This window comes from Thalia democratica, chromosome 5 (assembly GCF_965202585.1).
Source record: "Thalia democratica chromosome 5, ktThaDemo2.hap1.1, whole genome shotgun sequence".
Taxonomy (NCBI): Eukaryota; Metazoa; Chordata; class Thaliacea; order Salpida; family Salpidae; genus Thalia; species Thalia democratica.
Window position 1 is genome coordinate 47,342,930 of NC_139169.1, and position 21,086 is coordinate 47,364,015.

Genomic DNA, 21,086 nt, shown 5'->3' on the forward strand with positions numbered 1-21,086 from the left:
TTTATTTGTAATTAATTACAAAAGTAGCTGTAATGGTAATTAATTTTTTAATGTGAATATTTTAGTATACTTTTTTTTTTGCAGATTTAATTTAAAAAAAAGTTTAATATGAGTAAAAAACAGTTTAATACCTTGTTTTTTATAGTTGGCTGCACCATCAAGATTTTAAGGATTGGTTACTAGAGCAGGGGTCAAAAAAGGAACGTTTTTTATGTGCATTAAAAAACATATTTAAAGATAATTTTTTTGAACAAAAAAAATTTGGGCGATAGATTATCCTTTAAAGATAAGACTAAAATTTTATTTTTGTTTTTTGAGAATATTTATACAATAAACTAGTTATAACAAAATTTCAATGTGGCTTGTGGGCCGCAGTTTGCTGACTGCTGTACTAGAGGATGTTAATAAAGAAAAAATTTAATGTAAGTGTTGCGGTGATAATCAGCAATTGAATTGTCAAACATGGGTATCAGAGCATTGAAGTTTCAGTGTATCAAAAATACATCCTAAATTGAAAGACTTTAAGTGCAAACATAATGCAATCACTTCATACTATGGTTGGGCCAGTAATTGAACAAGTTTATCAGCTACAGCTACAGCTACTTCAACAGCTACTGAAATTTATTGGGCTCTGAAAGGTACTAAAGAAAACCAGTCAGAAAATTCTTGGAAAAATAATAGCATCTTATTCACTGCCATGTTTCCTGACAGTAAAATTGCCTAAAAGTTATGTGTGGTTATATATAACCAAGTATTCATATGTAACAAACTTTGGCACATCCCCTTTGTTTAAAGATGTTTTATCAAAGATGTTTTGAAGAAAACTCAGGGAAGTTTAGGCTTACTCAGGGAAGTTTCTGGTCACTCAGGAAAGATTTTTTGACTCAAAGAATGGTAACCCTGAGTTTATTATATAAGCTCAAATCATGATGAAAACTAATTTCTGATTTCAACAAAAACTACAATGTTGTTTCTAAGAATAGTAAAAAACTAGCTGCAAGGCTATAAAGTTTTAAATAAGTATTTTAAAATCAATAAAAATCATGTTCTTGAACAATATTAGTTATAAAAAATAACAAAATATTGAAACTAAATTTCATTCCAGATCAAAAAAAATCTGTCTTGAGATTTTTATAAAAAATTAACTGTCCTGTGTCATCCTAAGTTTAAAAAAAAATCAAACTTTTCCAAGTTACCCTGATTTTCCCTGACATTTTATAGAATTTCAAAATACCATGAATTATCCTGAGTGTGTGGCAACCCTGTTTTGAACAAAATTTCATTTCATATCTCCAGCTATTTTTTTTTGCATATGTGTTAGCCAAAGCTTACAATCTTGTAACGTTCAGCTCAGAGAGTTTTCAAAGCTGTCATTAGGAGCCATACTCCATCAGGCCAGTTTTATTTAAAAAAATAACACGCTAAAAAAGTTTGGTCCAAAAACCTAGTGTACAAAAAAACCTTTTGGTTATCTAGTTGTACACCAGAACAGTTTAACATCAAAAGTTTCCCAATGCAACAAGTACCTAATTAATCATTTTCTTATATTGCATGTAGTATAGAAAGTCTTATAGTTGTTAATTTAAGAAAATTCTATTATTAAAACCATTATGACAACTTAGCTTAGGAAAACTTCCCAAAACAAATGTGTAAACACTTCTTGTTTTAACTAAATTATACCTACTTTTTAATTTACACTTCTAAGGGAGTAGACAGTGTGTGCCCATGGTAGAATATGGTTTCCATGATTAATATTGGCAAAAATGGGTTTAAAAAAGAGTGCATATCACTTATTTTTTGTTTTAAAGTAAATTTGGCTATTAATTTTAAATAAAAAACCAAATTCATTTTCTATTAGTCTTAAAGATTTATTTTTATTGTTGTTTTGATTAAAACTGCTCGAAAACTGTTTACAAAACATATGGTGTGAAGATCCATGACCAAAAGATCTTTCTGCATACCAATCCATTGACCATTGTTGCAAGCTTTTGCTTTTTGTTCTTCTTATTAGGTTTTTGATAATTACAACAACATTTGCATGTAATAATCCTTTCAAAATAACATGGCAGAATTTAAATTAGTCCCGAAATCGAAATAACATATAAATACTAAAAAGCTGGACTGCCATAGTCTTAATAAGTATTTGTTGTAAATCTAGTGATTGAATTGAATCTTATTTGCTTTCTTACATTCAAATTAGAAAAATATATTTTTAGAAAATTATGTTTAAAAGATTAAAAAATTTGAGCTGCCATATTTAGGCTAAATATAGTCAATATTTTGGAATAGAAAATTCATGAAAAATTTATAAGTAGTTTTTATAAAATTAAATAAGTTTATAAAATTAATATAATTATTAAGAAATAATACAAAAAGGCATACCTGTCAGAATCTTTAATGGTAGATATTTACTCGAGTGTGTTTTATTTTATTCAAAAGTTTTTAGTTTAGTAGTCTCTTAAAAAAAGAATAGAATATTAAAACGAAATGCGTCCTGGCGACTCCTCCCAAAGGCTTAAGTAAGACGCTTTTATTTGAAGATATCCTACTGCAAGATCTAATATAATCTTTGTACTTTCTACTTAGTGAGTTAAGGTAGTAAAACAACACTAAATATAGAATATTTTTATTCTACTTAAAATTATGTTCTTTAAACGCTTAAAAAAAGTTTTAAAACAAGGATGTTTATGTTTCAAAATGTCTAAAAGTAAGTTCAATAAAAATATTAGTACGACAGCTATTTTATGTGTATTATTAATACTAGTTGTATCATATATAGCCATATTTTGGTATTAATTTACCGTAAGTAAAGAGCAAAGTACAAAAAAGGGGTGGCTTCGCGTTTAGTCACTAAATCGTTCGCTCTACTGAGCACAAAAGATTGCTTTTTTCAAGAGAGTGTTCAACATTTTTAAAGAGCTAACTGTTATCTAATATGAAAGTTCATTATCGTAAATAGTTAAATAACGATGAAAGCAATGCGAGTTGGATAAACTAAATTTAAATATCAGATTTAAACGGGCTAATTTTAAAGTGTTTTTCAATGTATTCTTACACTATACTGTATCTAACTTTCACTATTTATACAAATTAGTTATGTTGTTTTTTAGGTTAAAATAACTAAATAAAAATTGTTTTATTACAAAATTACATGTAAAAATCAACGTATTCTACTCAAAAATTAATTTATATATAAAGAAAATATTAAGATAAAATGAATGTGGTAAAATAAAACTTATATAAATAATTAAAAGTTTTAATTAAGTAACTTTTATAAATTTTATACATTTAGCGTGAAATAAAATTACACGATTTTAAAATATATTTTGATAAAAGTATAATTTAAAATAATATATCTAAAAACAAATCTACTCACACAAAGGGATTTTTTCATCATATATTAATTTCTGTATTACTGTATCAGTAAAAAGTAAAATTTTAGAATATTGTATTAATACAAAAATTTATAGAGTTTTGAGTCAAATAAATAAAAACAATATCTAGTTACTCATTGAACCAAGTAAAAACACTATTAGAATAATTTTATAGCTAGAAAGTTATTAGAAACTTTTTACACGAAACAAAATTGGTAAGAAGTAGTCATTGGTTTTGAGAAAAACATTATTTATTATTGTTTATCAAACGACAAAAAAAGCGCACAAAATATTTGGTCCTAGAACCTGGTGCACGAAAAAACCTTTCGGTTATCGAGTCGCACACCACTTAGATACAGTTAAACTTCTTGTCCAGGACAAGACTTTAATTGTTGTGTTTGTCGACTTTATTTGCAAAAAATAACTTTTTTTTTCAAGTTTTTGTTACAAAAGTTTAGTACTGCATTCTAATGTTGATTGATAATAAACTTAATCAGGGGTGTGTTTAGCCTTTTTTCAGTGGGGTTGCACAATATTTTTGTTCATTAATATATTGTTTTCAGTAGAAGCTTTAATAATAGATATTAGAAAATTACATAACTGTCTCAAATTTCTCAGGTACACAAAAGTGATTAAACTTTAAACACTTTAAAATAACCAGTCAAACAGAATGCAACATCTTAATAAGTAGTCGAATTCTTTAAATTTTAGTGAATTAATTTAAATATAAACAAAAGTCCTGTTTTTATGTACTGATCGAAAATTTTGCCTAATGAATTGAAGATAACATGGATAAAGAAACACTTTATAAATAAGAAAATAAAAACAAAGTACATATCAAAATTAGTATTTAACTTATCTTTAATAATAGAAAAACATATTTAATGACATGTATATAGATTACGTGGTCAAAAAGTTCTAACTAAAGAAGTTTAGCTAACAATGAAATTAAAAAAAAAGCTGATTATATTTAAAAAATAAAAACTAAAATCAGAAGTAAACCTGTATTTTAAAACTTAATGAAAATATAAATTGTAAAACTACGATTTTTCTAAAGTGTAAGAACAAGAACAGTATGTGATTTGGTCAAAGTTTCCAAAGATAAAAATGAAACCCTTTGAGTTGTGAATTCAAACTCATTCATACAAGCTCATTCAAAAATAGTTTTTTAAAACAGTTTTGATTGGCTTATTTTAAATAAAAAGTTTCATTTTTAAGTTGTGTAACTTTGGTATGTACTCATAAAATTTTTGTATGCTTTATAAAAAAAATTCTAAAAAAACAATTTTAGTGCTACGTCATTTTTGATGTACTTCTTTAAAAAATATGAACTAAACTTTATTTGATATCAAATAGTATACATATAGATTAAATATTTAGTAAAGTATGTAATTTGAAATAAAATAATACTCAATCGATTAATTTTTCGGATATTACAGTTTTTTTTCAGGGGTTGCATAGGAAACCAATCAAAACACGCCCCTGACTTAATTTTTAATTGATGACGTCATACCTAGTAAATTTTTCAACTTGTTAATTTTTTCAAGTGGTATGTTTAACTCGCAACAAAGATTGATCAAATAATTTTTTTGAATATAAAATTTTACTTATATTTAAAAAACAATATATTTTTGTGTATTATATTGAAAGTATATTTAAAAAACTTCATAATTTAACTGTTTAGTTTAAATTATTTAAAATCTAATTTAACTAAATATTTTCTTTTAATTTCACAAAAATTACTTCGGTAATTTAATCTGTTTATGTGTAAAGCAATCAAATTAAAAATTATCTTATTAAGAAACTAAGAATAAAAAATATGATTGAATATTAATTTTAAATTTACTTACTTGTTATACAACATTAGGTGTTATGATAGTAGGTTAATTAAATTACCTACAATTTTTAGAAAACAAAAGTAAATTCAAACGAATTGCAAAAATTACTGCATATTTATTCTTGAAAGCTTAAGTACTAAACTCGTCACCTTAAAATAAAATTTATAATTCAAGATATATAACTATTTATACCTTTATTTTCATTATATTAAAGATTACTTGTCACTAGTGTTTTTTTAGATGAGTACAATAAAGGTTTAAATGCTAATAAACACAGAAGTTTAACCTTGAAAAAAGTATATAAATTTATAAGCATGTATTTTTTATTAGAATTAAAAAGTAAACTATAGAAAAACTTTAATAAAATTAACTTGAACAATTAAGTTTATTTAATTTAAGTCTTTATAGAATATATATGATTTGTGTATGCATATTATTTGTTATTTTAACCAAGTTTATTTGTCTGTAATATTATGTAAAACAACATAAAGTTTTTATACCAAAATTATATATTTAGTATTGGAACGAACTTAAAAATTGAACTATTTAAAACTATTTAAGCTTATTTTTTGTAGTTATAAGTTTTTCTTCGTCATTTAAAGTACTTTTAATGTGTAAATTTTTAAACAGCTTTTAAAATGCATGAATTAAAAATTTTAATAGCTTTTTAAGAGAAGCTAAGTGTATTAACATACAAAGTTGAAATAATTTTAATAGTAACAAGTAATTATAAGTTGAAAATTGAATAAGCGTAAAAATTATAATCAAAAACAGTATTAAAAACTAACTAAAAACAATAAAATATAAACTAGCAGTAATATTTAAGAGGTAATACAAAATTTCATTAAATTAAAACAGTTAATTCAAACACTAAACTCAACGATTAAAACTTGTGAAAAAATAAACACTTCCCAATAACAAAAACATTTTAAAAATAATAAAGTTTGTTACTCTATAGTTTTAAAATTAAAGCTACAAGATAAAACATAAATTGACATGAATTGACAACGCTTTATCTTTATCTAGAGTTTAGATGATTTACTTCTTCGTTGATACTAAGTGCGCGACTATCTAAATTCTGACAATTCACATTCTTTAAAAAACTTAATTAAAAAATATAATAATAATAATAACAAATGCGTATGTAGGTCTAATTAATGCCTACATTACAAACACTTTTTCTTTAAAAGCTTTAAAACATTTTTGGCAAAAACGTTTTTTGAGATATGGCTAAAATTGATTTTTGAATACATTAATTTAAAGTATCTTAAAAAATACTTTTTTAATAAATATGTTTTTTCAAAATAAAAACATTTGTTTATAGGTATTAGTTTGACCTACATACGCATTTTTTTCGAATATTTATAACTTTAGGAGTCGTTGCCCTTTAATATCTTTAAAAGATATTGAATTGTCCGAGTTTGAATTGTCATGTAACCGTTGATACTAAATTTATGAGGGAAGAACGTTCTTAATTACTGCTTTTTAGAAAAGCAATGATAAAGTTCGATAAAAATAGTTTTCATCTATCAAACTGACTGTTAACTATTTACTATATTAAAATATTTTATAAACTCAGTAATAAGTGATAACTTCGTATTTAACTTAGTTTTCAAGTAAACTGTTTTATTACTATGCATATAAAGAATACTTTATTCTATGATAAATGTAATATTCTGTTTTGTTTTTCCTTTAATGTATGTTTTTTTTTCTTGTATCTACATTATTTTAAAGCTACATTTCTTAATGTCGAAAAATATGTTTTTCTTCTTTACTTTATATCGCAAAACAGCTAAAGTAAAAAGGGCTGTGTAGCTTGATAACCGAAAGGTCTTTCTATACAAACAGGTTATTTAACCATATCTTGGAGCTTTCATTTATTGTGTTCAATGTCCTTTTTACTTATTAATATCATTCATAAAAGCTGATCGATATAAGCGAAGAGTAGTATAATATTAAAACACTAATTTTGAAGAACATGTATTTACAAAATTTGTATAAAGTGCATCTAGTAGTTTCTTAGGTTACATTACAATTCAAATTCGGACAAATTTAATTATTGAAAAAAATATTTAAAGACCACAACTCAAAAGTAATATATATTTGAAATAAAAAAAAACGATTTTAGATGTAATTGATACGATAATGATAGAAAAAATAAATACAAACTAAATAAACAAAAGATAGTTGTTGAAAATTCTAAGAACTACAATATTTTAATACTTGTTTTAGCCACATTTAAAAAATATTAAAAAATACTAAATATTTTTTAACATTATAAATTAAACAAAATTTGTGTGTAGGTATTATTTAGACCTACGAGCACTTTTTTATTAAAAAATAAAATTATCTTTTAATTTGTTGTCCTTAAACATTCCATAGGAACTTTAACTGTCAAAATTTGAGTTGACCAAATCTTTAAAGTCGTGTGTCTTTTTTAGTAACACCAATTATTATTTCTAATATTATTATTTTTCTAGTAAAAAGATTTATGTAGAAAACTATTTCAAGAAGCAATAACAATACTGAAATAAACAACTTGAAATTTACATAAAGTAAAACTTGAGAAGTAAAACCACCGAAACAGATTTGTGACGTAACAATAGCGCAACGGGGGGCATCTAATGCCGTGGGTCGCTAACTAATTTTTGTTTAGTAGTGTGACCTGTATCAAAACGTTCTCAAAACCAAAAAAATGACATATGGCAACGGTAAAAAAATTTTATTCATAGATTTTAAGTACACCGGAAAAGTTTTAAAAAGGGTATTTAGCATTGCGTGTAAATTTGTCATCAAACAAAAAATTTAAACGGTTTAAGAATACTAATAAGTAATTTTTAGGAAAAATCTTAGTTTGACATATATGACTTTACAAAGATTAAATTCAGTACATATATTTAAGTTAAAGAGAAACCATTGTTGACTAATCTACGTTTAAATTATTTAAAAAAAACTATTTTCAAATTATTAGAAATAAAAAGAAAGTTAATTTTAAGTTTAATACTCAATTACTTGAATTATTGATATTAAAAAAAAATTTGAGATTTAGAAAAAAACATTTCAGTAGTGTTATGCTGCAAAAATTATTTTGAAGTTTTTTTTTGTCTTAATGTTCGTAAGAAAGTAGTTTCATCAAACTAAGATTTATTTAAACCAAAACCTGTTGTAATATAATATATATAATATTTTCAACTGTTTCTTTTAACAAACAAACTTTTTATAAAGTTTTTTTTGATAGTAGTTGCTCGTTTGCTTTTTGAAAACAAATATAATAGTTAGCTCAAAAAGTTTAAAAAATTTAAAGACTCTATTGTTTAAGAAATTTATATGCGCACAAAAATGCGTACAAATTTTGGTTTATAACTACTACTACTACTACAATAAGTTAAATAAGTTTGTTATCACAAAAGACGTTATTACTTGTTAAAAAAATAGATAGCCTTTTTGAAAAATTTAATATATATCATTTTAAGATATTTTTTAACCAAACAAACTTATTAAGCTTAATAGTAAAGAACATACTCATTAAAAAGTAGAATTTATTTGAACTGTTTTGGACAAGACATTAAATAGTATCCAAGAGGTGTGCGACTCGATAACCAAAAAGTTCTTCGTGCACTAGGTCCTAGGACCAAATATTTTCAGCGAATTTTCTTGGCGTTCAATAAAATAATAAGGTTTGAAATACTATCTTTAAGGTTTTTTAGTTTTAGTAACTTAAATATATCATACTATTTTATATATACATTTAGTAAGCAATCGGTATTAAAAGAATTTGTTATTTAAGCTTAAGTTTAATTTTGCGGACAGTATTAAAGTTTTTTGTTTTTAAACCTTTAAATTAGAAATTATTAAACTCTTTTACAAAAAAAAAAGACTTTTACAAGCAATTGGTAGATTAAGTATTATGCTATTATTCTTAATTTTTTTATATTAAAGTATCTTTTTACATCTTTCTTAACTAAATATATAACTCAATGCAGTATATATCTGTTTTAAAAGCATTTTTTTATAGATTTCTATAAAATAATAATTATAACAAAAAAAACGTTTTGAATTCTGTACTTATAGTGACTGTACAGTACATTGTGCAGTGCAACTGTTACAAAATTTGTTTCATTTTTTTAAGGATAAGTGACGGAGTTTTTTTATTAAAAACGTAAATTATATTGTTAAGAAAACCGCTTTTAGGAACTATAGAAAAGTAGTTAGTAAACTTTATTTATCTAGACTAACTTGAAATGTACTTTTATTAATAATTTAGTAAAGTTTATAATAATAAACTAAGTTTTTCGAAGTAACCTTTTCATCTATTAACTTTTTTTTTTAAAGTTATGAACAAAGTAGTTTTCGTTTTACATTGAGTGACTTTAACTTATTATTATTTACTTTTCTTATTCGTTTATTTAATTACATTTAAACTTTTTATTATTGTTTTTTGTTTACCTTATTCTTTAGTGATGCCATATTGATGATAAATTCAAATAAAATATAATTTTAAAACGATAAAACTTTTACATGTTTTTACGAGTTTCTAAATCTAAACTGTAGTGCTTTAATAGTTGAACTACTAATAACTAACCTCATCGATCGTTTTTCAGAATTTTTTTTTTCGTGTTAAAAAATTTTAATTGGATTTTAAAGACTTTTTTTGGAAATAAACTTTACTTTTAAGATATTAGATATCTAAGTTGATATCTGTTTTGCTTTGTAAAATATTTGTTTTACTATATCATTATACCACTATCGCCAGTGTCATTACATTATACCAGAGAAAAATAAAATAGGTTTTTAGAAATTATTTAAATGATTATTTTTTTACCTCTTAGAGTATTTTAAACTAAAACACATACTCTTTAGCAGTATACTTATTTTTAATTAAATGTTACTTTTTAAACTAAAAAAAATACATAACTGCTAAAAATCGAAAAAGTTTATTAGGTCATTTGAAATAATACTATTTAAAACAATGTTTACTCACATAAATTTTAATAAACAATAAAAAAAAATAATATGATGTTTGTTTAATACTATTAGAAAGAGCAAATTATGTCCACAAAACGTGTTTGTAAAGCAAATTTTTGGATTGAAAATAAAACAAAAGTATTGCATGAGAAATGATTTGTAACCTTTGACATATAGCATCACAACTATTTTAACGTAGAATGGAGAAAAAATTAAACCTATTTTAGTTGCATATAATTAAATAGAAAGAAATGAGCAGTTTTAAATTAAAATTTTCAAAACCAGAGCTTTAATTTTATACGTTTTAGTATCTTATAGCTAGCCAAAATAAATTAAAAAAACAACCGTAAAAAAATCATACAAATTGTCAGTGTAAGACATATTAAGCAAATAAACTTAAATAAGCTATTGTAAAGTTTTTAGTCGAAAACATTAAAACAGCCTCATGTAAAATATTAATGCAAGAGCTTACTAAAACTCATCAGAAAATTTAAAAGAAAAAATAAACCCATAATTTTCCTAATCAAGTATACCTAGTTTGTAAATCAAATTAATTTCTATAAAACTCTATTTAATGCAACAATTTAACCTATTGGATTAAGAGCGAGTGTAATGTGTTATAACTAAGTAAAGTTCATATAAAACACTTGTGACCAGCACCTTTAGTAAGTTTTTTAAACTCGAAATTGAAAACTTAAACTAAAATATAAGTTTAGAAAGTATTCTTTTAATTTTAGTTAATTTTGTTAATTAAAAGTACTTGAATATAAAAAGTTTTTCGTTTTCTTAACTTAAACACTTTTTTTTTAAATTGTTAAAAAAAATACTTAAAATGATAACAAATATTGATTAACCACTCAATTGTTTTGCTCGATTGTCCAATGAGAAAGTTGACTATCAGAACTCAAGTTTGGCTGAACTAAGCAACTAAAATAATTTGAGCTGTGAGTAGAAAACTTGGCTTGACTTGCTTGATTTAGTTGGTTAGAATAGTAGTCAGGATAACTAGTTTGAGAGTGAGAATTGTTGTAGTGGTCATTTTCACTTCTAATGTTCGAGTTTAGATTATTCACGTGTAAATGTTGATTTTGGTTGGAATGTTTTAGTTCATTGTACGGGTAACAAACTTGGTGATTAACAGTATCGTAATTTGACTGGTAAGAACTAGTTGCAGCATCAGTGTTATAGTTACATAAGTTTGAATTAAAGTCACTAGTGGCAGAACTCGAATCATAACTATGAAAAGCGTTGTAGTTGTCGTAAGCGAGGCTAACACCACTATCGCCAGTGTCATAACTTTCTAAAGCATTTCTAGGCGCAAAGTTTTTTGTAGTACCGTCTGCAAAACTACCGTCAAAATGATTATAGTAATTTTCAGTATAAAAGTTTTCTATTTCATTGTTTAAACCTTGTTTTTCTGTCATTCTGTCATTAAACACTACGTTGTTATTGTTATTTGTATTATAATTAAAGTTTGAATTGTGGCTAAAACTTTTAGAATAGTGTGAATTTTCTCCAGCTTGAGCATATACATCTAAGTTACTGTTGCCTGTGAAAATGAAAGGAGGAGAGCTCGTACTTGGAGAGTTCAACGGGAAAAGATGCAGATCACTTGTTTTTGTCTCAGTAGTATGATACTTGATAATCAGATTAGAAGGCTTTTTCACTTCTTGCTGTAGTTTAGATGAGTTTCCCTTTTCATGTGTTTTTTTATGTTTTCTTAGTGAACTAGGATGTGTGTAAGACTTTGTACAACCGTCAATCTATAAAAACAATTTCTATGATTCAATTTATTTTGTCGTATACTAGTTTGTAAATTCATTAAATATGAATACAACAATTACGTTTAAACTTCAAGTCTTTTTTCAATTTATAAGTACATAACTTACTAAATATAAACTTATATGAATTTTAAATAAATTAAAAGTTTAAGTTTGAGCAAAATATTAGTAGTTTTATTTGTAATTCATTACTGCATTTATTAGATTATGATCGGATAGCTTTTAAAAATTTTACAAATAAAAAATAGGTTAAAAAACATTAAAAATAACTGTCTCAATTCTTTACACAAAAATAACTTGCAAGAGATCTTTCGTTTAAAAGAATTTTAAATTCTGCTGTAAAACACTTATTTTTAGAGAAATACAATAAATTTTTTTATTAAATTAAGTAAAACTTTACTGAAGTTACTCAATTATATTAAATAAAAAAGTTTACACAAGTATTTAAATGTTTTTAAACTAAATTTTTATCTACTAAATATCAAAGCTTTTAGTTACGAAAACTTTGTATATATAAAATTAATTGTATAACACTTGTTTAATTTCGTTAAACACTTTATATTTGTGTCAATATATTTTATAAATCAAACAATAGTTTTGTGTTAGCTGTACTTTAATAAATAAGCAGAAATATTATTTCGTACAAATTACTTTTTTAAATGTATATTTATAATTAAAATAGTAATTATTTACTCTATTTTATATACTTTCTTTAATTTTATACTACAACTTTTTTTTAACTTATTTTTACGTTGTCTAATTTTACCAACAAAACAAAACTGTTTTAAACTTACCCCACAGACATGAGGAGTCGTTTTCAAATGAACATTCTGATGTTTTTTTCTGTCAGAGCTATTAGCAAAGCGTTTGTTACAACCCTTCCATTTGCATTCAAAAGGTTTTTCTTCTAAAAATTTGTTAAAACTTTTTATATCATAGTTGAAAATTATAAAAATTGTCTTACAAACTGATTACTTAATAAAATATTTTCTTTAATTGTTTTCTGTAAATTATAAACTTAAGTTCATCTAAGCTAAGTTTCTCAACCTTTTTAAAAGCCGTGCACACCAAACTAAAAAGGTTTAATTATGAATAAAACACTTTTTTTATGTTTTCAGTATATAAGTTTATAAATAACCCGTTAAGAACTTTAGATTGTCTTATAAAAACATTTTTTTAACAAAAAAACACAACCAACGTCACTAGTTTTTTTTTTCTATATTTTCTGTAAACAATTAAATGATTTTTATGAGTACTTTTATGCACAGGTGCACATCGTAAGGACAAATGATCTAAGCTACTAATAAATAATTAAGTTTTGAAAGCCTCTTAGACAATATAAATTAAACTTCTTTAACTGAATACTTTATTATCAAGTAAATTTAAACTTAGAGTAAAAATAAAGAATCTTTAGGATAATATTAAATTAGTTAATATTAACACTTTTGTATGAATAAATACGCTACTTATCTTTTAATTTTTGTTTATTATTTAGGATAAGTTATCTAAAATTTTGCTTTATTCTATTTATACTAATTAAAACTTAAACTAAGGTAATTTACCAATAATGTACTTTCCAGCTCTAAGTTTGTGCTAAAGAAATGCTTTTATGTAATTACTTTTATTTATGTTTTAAATACTCAAAAAAATACTAAAAGGATTTAGTTCAAAGTATCTAATCAAAAACTGACAGTCTAACTACATCACTTAAACAAATATTATTTTATCATTCAACACTTTAAGATTTTACACGTACTTTGATATAATTAAATTAACAATAAACGAGCAATTAACATCACACGCTAATAGTCGAGAAAACTTGAATTTGAAGCAGACTCGAAAACCACTACAATGTTAATAAGGTATAATGAAATTACATAAAACCTCCTTACTTAAAAGTTTCTGCAACTCTGATTCCTTAGGGAGGCTTATTAAAATAATTGCAGTAATTTGCTGCGTCTAAACTCAAAAAAAAACTAGAACATGGTTAAACTTTGTGCATTAAATTGAAACTAAACTTATGTTTTTTTTTTTATTTAAATAACATTTAATAAAGAACATTAATCTAAAATTTTAATTGCTTTTAGCTTTAGAATTTATATAAAAATTAAAGCAGTCTTTAATCTGTAAACATTTATAAATAAATGATAGCTAAAAATTTCTTAATTGTTGTAACCATCTTCATAAAAATCATAACATTAGAACATCTTGGTTTTTAAAAACATATCACAAAAAAAGTTTTAAATCTTTTTAAGATTAATCAAAACATTGTGGTCAAAAAGTTTGACGTTTGTCGGTTTAGAACTTTTTTAATTAATGTTTTAAAATATCATACATAGGTTATAGTCGTGTTTAAACTTATTTTCTAGCTTATCGTAGTTTTAAAATTTTCATTTATCGTAATTATTTCATAATTAAATTTGTTGTTTCGTTAATTCTTTTAATTCTTTTGTTTCATTTTACTTAGTTTATATTCAAATAATTTACAAATTTTGTAAAATACCAATAATATTATTTTAATGGAGTTCATTTTTTAACAACATAAGTTTTAACGTTTGTTGCTAAAAGTGAGTTTTGTAATCTTTATTTAGCAATTAATTATAATTCTCTTTTTATTAACAGTGCACCAACAATTGAAAAAAGTATACACAAAAGTTTAGTATTTTTTGATATTAGTAACACCGTTTAAAAACGACTTATCAATATACTTATTAATAAATATCAACAATAACAACATATAAATGAACACATTTTATATTTTTGAAAAGTTTTGTCAAAAAATTATTTAGACAGGTGACAAATGGCGATTTTTTTTCTTTAAGCTCTAAAGCAACATGCTGTGTTAAAACTAAACTTTTCGAAATTACTTTTAATTTAATTACAACTAATTAAATTAAAAACTGTAAGTTTTTGTTTCAATTAATTAAATAGAGATTTAGGTTAAAGTTTTTGAACTTTTAGCTACAAATGTCAATTCAAATATTTACTCGAGAACAACCCCAAACTTTTATCTAATAATTTTTATAAAGACTGTACGTACATGAACATTAGACATGTTTTAAAATGGCGGACTTGCAGTTAGAATAAAGTTAGTAAAGAAATATTAAATTAAAACTGTTTAAAATTTTACATCGTGTGCATATTTTTTTAGTACTTCGCTTGTTGTTTGTTTGTATTTTTCTTATTTCAAGCTACAAATTAATATTAGTTATTTATTTACAGTCTTCTTTTTTAGAGCTTAACCAAAAATCTATAAAATATATTTCTGTTTATACTCTTTCAAAAACCATAATAAAAAATTTTTTTATTCTATTTCAGAGCATAGTATTTTAAATGTAAGATTTGGTAATTTTATGCACAATCAATAGTAAAAAAAAAGTCGTGTTAACTATAATTGGCTCAGAACAATTTCAGATCTAAATGAAATAAGTCTTCTATATTAACTTTTTTACTTGTCATATTGTTTATAAATCTTTAAACTAATTTTGAACTCATAGTAAAATACCTTGTTTGGGTATCATTTATTATAAATAACGAAATAAATAAAAAATTAAATGAACTAACTGGTGTGCACTCGTTTGTGTATTTTCATATTTTCCATTCGCGCGAATTCCCGGTAACACACATCGCATTTAAACGGCTTCTGTCCAGTGTGCACACGAATGTGGTTGATCAATTTGTACTTGGCGCTAAACGTCCTACCAGCTCTTTCACAGTTCTCCCAGTTACACACATGTTCAGGGTTGCGACTTGGCTGGCAATGTTCCTGGTCTATATGGGCGACCACGTCTTCGAGGTTGCAAGAACTAAAGCCGCATATTTTGTCATCAGAATTCCACTTGCAAGTGTGCAGTGTTGGCGTGACATTTCCATTTGTTATAATTCCAGCAACTTGAACTGCAGGAGCGGACGTGCCATAAATGAAATCTTGGTGGGGTGCCATGTTTACCCGCTGCGATGTCCAATCTTGCGGCTGATGGCCTTGAATTATGTCTAATTCGCCGCGTGATTGACTTAAAAAGCTCGGTGCTTGGTGCATATTTCTATTGTCATCAATTTACTAATTACAATACACCACGAAATATATTCTAATCATTATTACAATCTCATTACCATAGACTGTGAGAGAAGAGAACTTTTTTTTTTTTTCCTGTTTCTAGCGGATAATTGTTTTTATTATTTTTTGCTACTAAGTAGTAGTAGTATTTTTGCAAATATAAAAAAGTTTCGTATGTTTAAAAGTACTGAAAGTTTTGTATCGCGTAAAAACTCAATTTTTAACTTTTTACAACTTTAAACTTTTGTTACAAAGACAGATAGACTTCTTATATAAAAAGCTTTAAAAACTAAACATAATTTTTTTAAATTAAAAATTTACGAGTTTGAAACAAAGTTTTACTAATTGTTTAAAATAATCTAATTTTTACAAAAATGTTATAGTAAAACAAGTTTAAAAGCTTGGAGTGGATATGTTTAAAAATAAAAAAGTAATATTACTAATGCTAGTATGAAAAGTTGTACACTGATATGATAATATTTATTTTTGTATCTTAATACTTTGTTAACGTTTGTTTAAATCAATTTCGTAGTGATTTATAAGCTATGTATACAATATTTTTCAAATTATTATAAATTAAAGATCCTTTTATAATAAAAGTGTTTTTAAATCAACAATACTAAAAAACTACAAGTCGACAATTATTTACATATGTTATTTTTTTTTAATGTTAGTTGTTAAAATGTTAACTAAAAAAAGATCAGAACGAAAAAAACAGTTAGAATTTACCAACACTAGTTTTGAAGGGTATTTAATTTGTTGTAACCATTATTAGTTATTAGTTTGTTTATTTATGCAAATAGCTTATGTAACATTTTACATTTTATTAAAGAAAGCACATATTTATCGTTAATATAATCTGCTTATATAATCATATGATCTACTGCTTATATAATCATGAACAAAACCTTTAAAGGTATCCGTGGTGTGCGACTCGATAACCTAAAAGTTTTTTTGTACACCATGTTCTTGGATCAATTATTTTGGCAATTTTTTGTCGTTCTATAAATAATATAATGTATATTCTTTTGAAGTAAACATTTTTTTGAACTTCGTCGTACTGAGTTATTCATACCAGAGCAAAAATTCATAAGTTTTAATAATTGTACTAGCTTTAAAATTGTTTTTTTATACATGTTAATTATACCTTACATTTTTTCTAATAATTTAGTTGCTGTAGTATTTTAAATTGATAAAAACATTTTTCTAATAACAATTGGGTTATTTTAAATGTTAAAACATAGTATCTAATATTTAAAGTTTGTTGTTATTTATGTAAAAATGTAGAAAATTAACCAACATAATTAAAATGTTAGATAGTTGCTGTAAATCAAGTTAGGTAAAAAAATAATTTTGTTAAAAATTAAGTTAAATATTCCAGCAAAATAAAATTTCGAAACAAAACTTTTAAAAATTAAACCTTCAATACTACTAGGAACACTTGAAAAACTATGCAAGCATTTTGAGAAAACGTCTATACATTTTTTACTCATTTTACTAAGTTCTTTGAATTATATTATGATACGAAAACAATTAATTTATAAAAAAAAACTTAATTCAGAAAAATGAATAAATGAATGTTTATAAAATTCAGTTTGCATAAAACTAAAAAACATTCTATTATAACTATTCAAAAAAAATTAAAAAATAGAAATCTTTTTACAACAAAATACACGTATTTAGTTTGTTTACTTAAAAAAATATTATTTCTTTATTAGTGTATTTTAATTATTTTTTTCTATATTTCTTGTCTTCTATGAATATATTAAGTTGTAAAGTCCTTTTTATTGGTACTATATAATAGAGTAAAGTCATACAAACTGTGGAAATTACATAATTCATTATTCTTATAAAAATAACGACCTATCTGGTACTTACTTTTAAATGAATTATTTTATAAACTTACTTTACTATATTTATATAAAAATTTTTACGATACAAATGAATAGCAACTTTTTTAACGTATTTAGATTTTAATTGTTGCTACGTAGTTTGAGGCAATGTTATTTCGAGACGTTTTGCAATTAATCAGTGTTTGATTATTAAGTTTTTTAAACTAAAGATAAAATGTTAGGGGGAAAAACGTAAGACATAAATTTACAAACAGTTTAAAACTTATAAGTATATATTTAACTAGAATTTTTGTACTAGGCCAACAAAAAGACTTTAAATCGTAAAATATCATACATTTTTATTCAAAACGGCAAAAAACGATTGTTATAAACCAGGGTTTCCCAAACTTTTTTTTGAAATGGCCCCCTTTAAGGAAACTAAAAAAGGCATGGTCCCTTCAACAAGATTACTCAAAAATCTACCGTAAAAAATACCCAAGACCTTTTTTTTCTTCATCAACAACTCTAAAATATCTAGTGTAAGTTTCAAAACTACTATTAAAAATACCTAAGACCTTTTTTTGCGCTCTATATAATCATCTCCAGAATATCGAGTGTAAGTTTCAAAATATGACCTCATGGCCCCCTGTGGCTCTTTTACTGCACATGGACCCCTGAATATCAGTCATGGCTCCGAAGTGGACAACTTGGTTCACTTTGGTAAAACCCTGTTTTAAATGAATGGATTTTTTTAAATATTAAGCATAGTTTTAGATGTTACAGTTTTATTTTGAAGCAGTTAAAACAAGTTAATAATATAGACTAAATTAAAGTCATACTATTATTTTTATACTCACTTTATTACTAAATATAATTAGTTCATTATTGTTACCAATTTAAAAAAGAAAACTAATTAAAGTTGTTGTAGTTTTATAGTATAAGGACGATAAAACTTTTTATCCTTTTAAAATTCACTATCTTAAATACTTAAATGTTATCTGTTTTTTCTAAATTAAAAATTAAAAGTATGGTTGAGATGAGATTATTTTTTTATTTTAAACAGTTTTTTTTACTTATAATTTTTTTTTTTTTTCTTATCAAATAAAGTTATGAAACAGTTTAATAGATAGAGTTGCCGATAAAAACTAAAGTTGAAATCATTTTCGTCAATTCTTGTTATTTTTTTACAAATAGAATTTCGCAAACTTATTTTAATGTATGTATAAGTATTTTTTTCGCAATAAAACATTTATTGAACAAAAACAAAACGCTCAAAATAATTGGTCCTAGGACCTGGTGCACGAAAAAACCTTTCGGTTATGGAGTCGGAGTCGTACACCGCTGGTCTACCTGTTAACATCTTATCAAGGACAATAAGTAACTTTTAAGTAAGACAATAAGTAACTTTTAGTTTAAAGATATTAATTTTAGTTGTAGAATTTACAGTTTAAAATAAAATTGTTAAAGTTTTTGTTTAATTTCAATATTTCTTTTCTTATGCACATAATATTTAACTATGCAATCTGTATGTTTATGGTCGTTTTATTTGCCAAAAATTACTATAAGTTAACATGACTTAATTTCTATTTTCGATTAGTTTTTGTTAGAACGGATTTACTTATGATGTTTTTCAAATTAACAAATTGTCGCATTTAGTTTAGTTGCTTATTTTAATTTTTTACAAATATTTTTATTGAGGTTTTGGTTCTTTAAAGCTTAAATTTTGACTTTTAAACTTTTTAGCACATTAAATTTTTTAATTAAGTGTGGTGTACGACTTTTTTCTTACACACAGGTTTTTGACAAAACTTTTAAAGCATTTTTTTCCTGTTTATGTTTAATAAACTTACTTATTATTATTTTTTTTACTTGACTTTAATTATGAAAGGCACTTAAACAAATTTAATTAAACAAAATTTAGTTAAACAAAATTTAAAAATATTTTAAACAATTTCAGTTTTCGCATTTTGTATTGTACGAAATAATTAAACCTTATAAAAAAATAAGGTTAGTAATCCTTATAAGTACTATGTATTACAATCTTAACACTTTGTTTTTGTACTACGTTCTTATGTTTGTATTTATTTCTTTTGAAACAAATATACATTTAAGTACAACAATTTTTTTTCTCACAAAGTAGTTATTTTTTTAAATACCTTGGTAACAATAACTATTTTGAAAATTTTAAACATCGCGATTTTCAGTAGTTAAATTTTTTTACTAGCAATTTTACAATTATCCTAAATATTTTTGGATCGATAGTTTAAAAAAAAGTTGAAGTTTTAGAATACAATTATAAAATAAGCAGAGGTAAAACTAATAGTTACTAATTTTTGTTGTAGTAACAGTTTCAAGTAAACTAGTAGTTTAAAAAGTAAACAGTAATTTAACATGAACTATAAAAATGTGTTGAACAGTAAAAAATAAAACGCATACTATTTATTGTAATTTAAGTAAAAATTTAATTTTAATGAACAAATAAAAAATAACTTAATGATAGTGTTATACAAATATTTAAATATCTTAAACTTTTACAAAGAAAACTAAATAAATTGAATTTGTCGGATAAAGACCAAATACCAACTACATATCAGATGCCTGGTTAAAAACGCTATAAAAAACTAATATCAGCCAAGAAAAAGAACAAAAAAAAAGTTTGGATCAAAGTTTGCACTTTCATTAAAAGATGTATAACCATAGAAGGTCTTTAAAACTTATAAGAAAAATAAAACAGAATTATCAAAACGTATCTAACAAATAGAAAAATAAAATGTTAACTTTCAAATAGACAGGAAAATTGTTTATCACATTAGAAAAACTAAGAACTCACACGGTTACATGACTATTCAAATTCTGACAATTCAAATTCCAACAACTCAAATTCCGACAATTCAAATTCTGACAATTCAAATTCCAACAATTCAAATTCCGACAATTCAAACTACGACAATTCAAACTCGGACAATTTAAATTCGGACATTTTAAAATCGGACAATTCAAACTACGACAACTTAAACTCGGACAATTCAAACTACGACAATTCAAATTCGGACAATTTAAATTCCGACAACTCGAATTCTTACCATTCAAACTCTAACATTTCAAAGTTTTAAACTCAATTGTGGCAATTTAAATTTTGATAATTTAAATTCGGACAATTAGAATTCGAACAATTCAAACTCCAGCAACTTAAACTCCGACATTTCAAACCTGACAATTTTAATTTTGACAATTCAAAT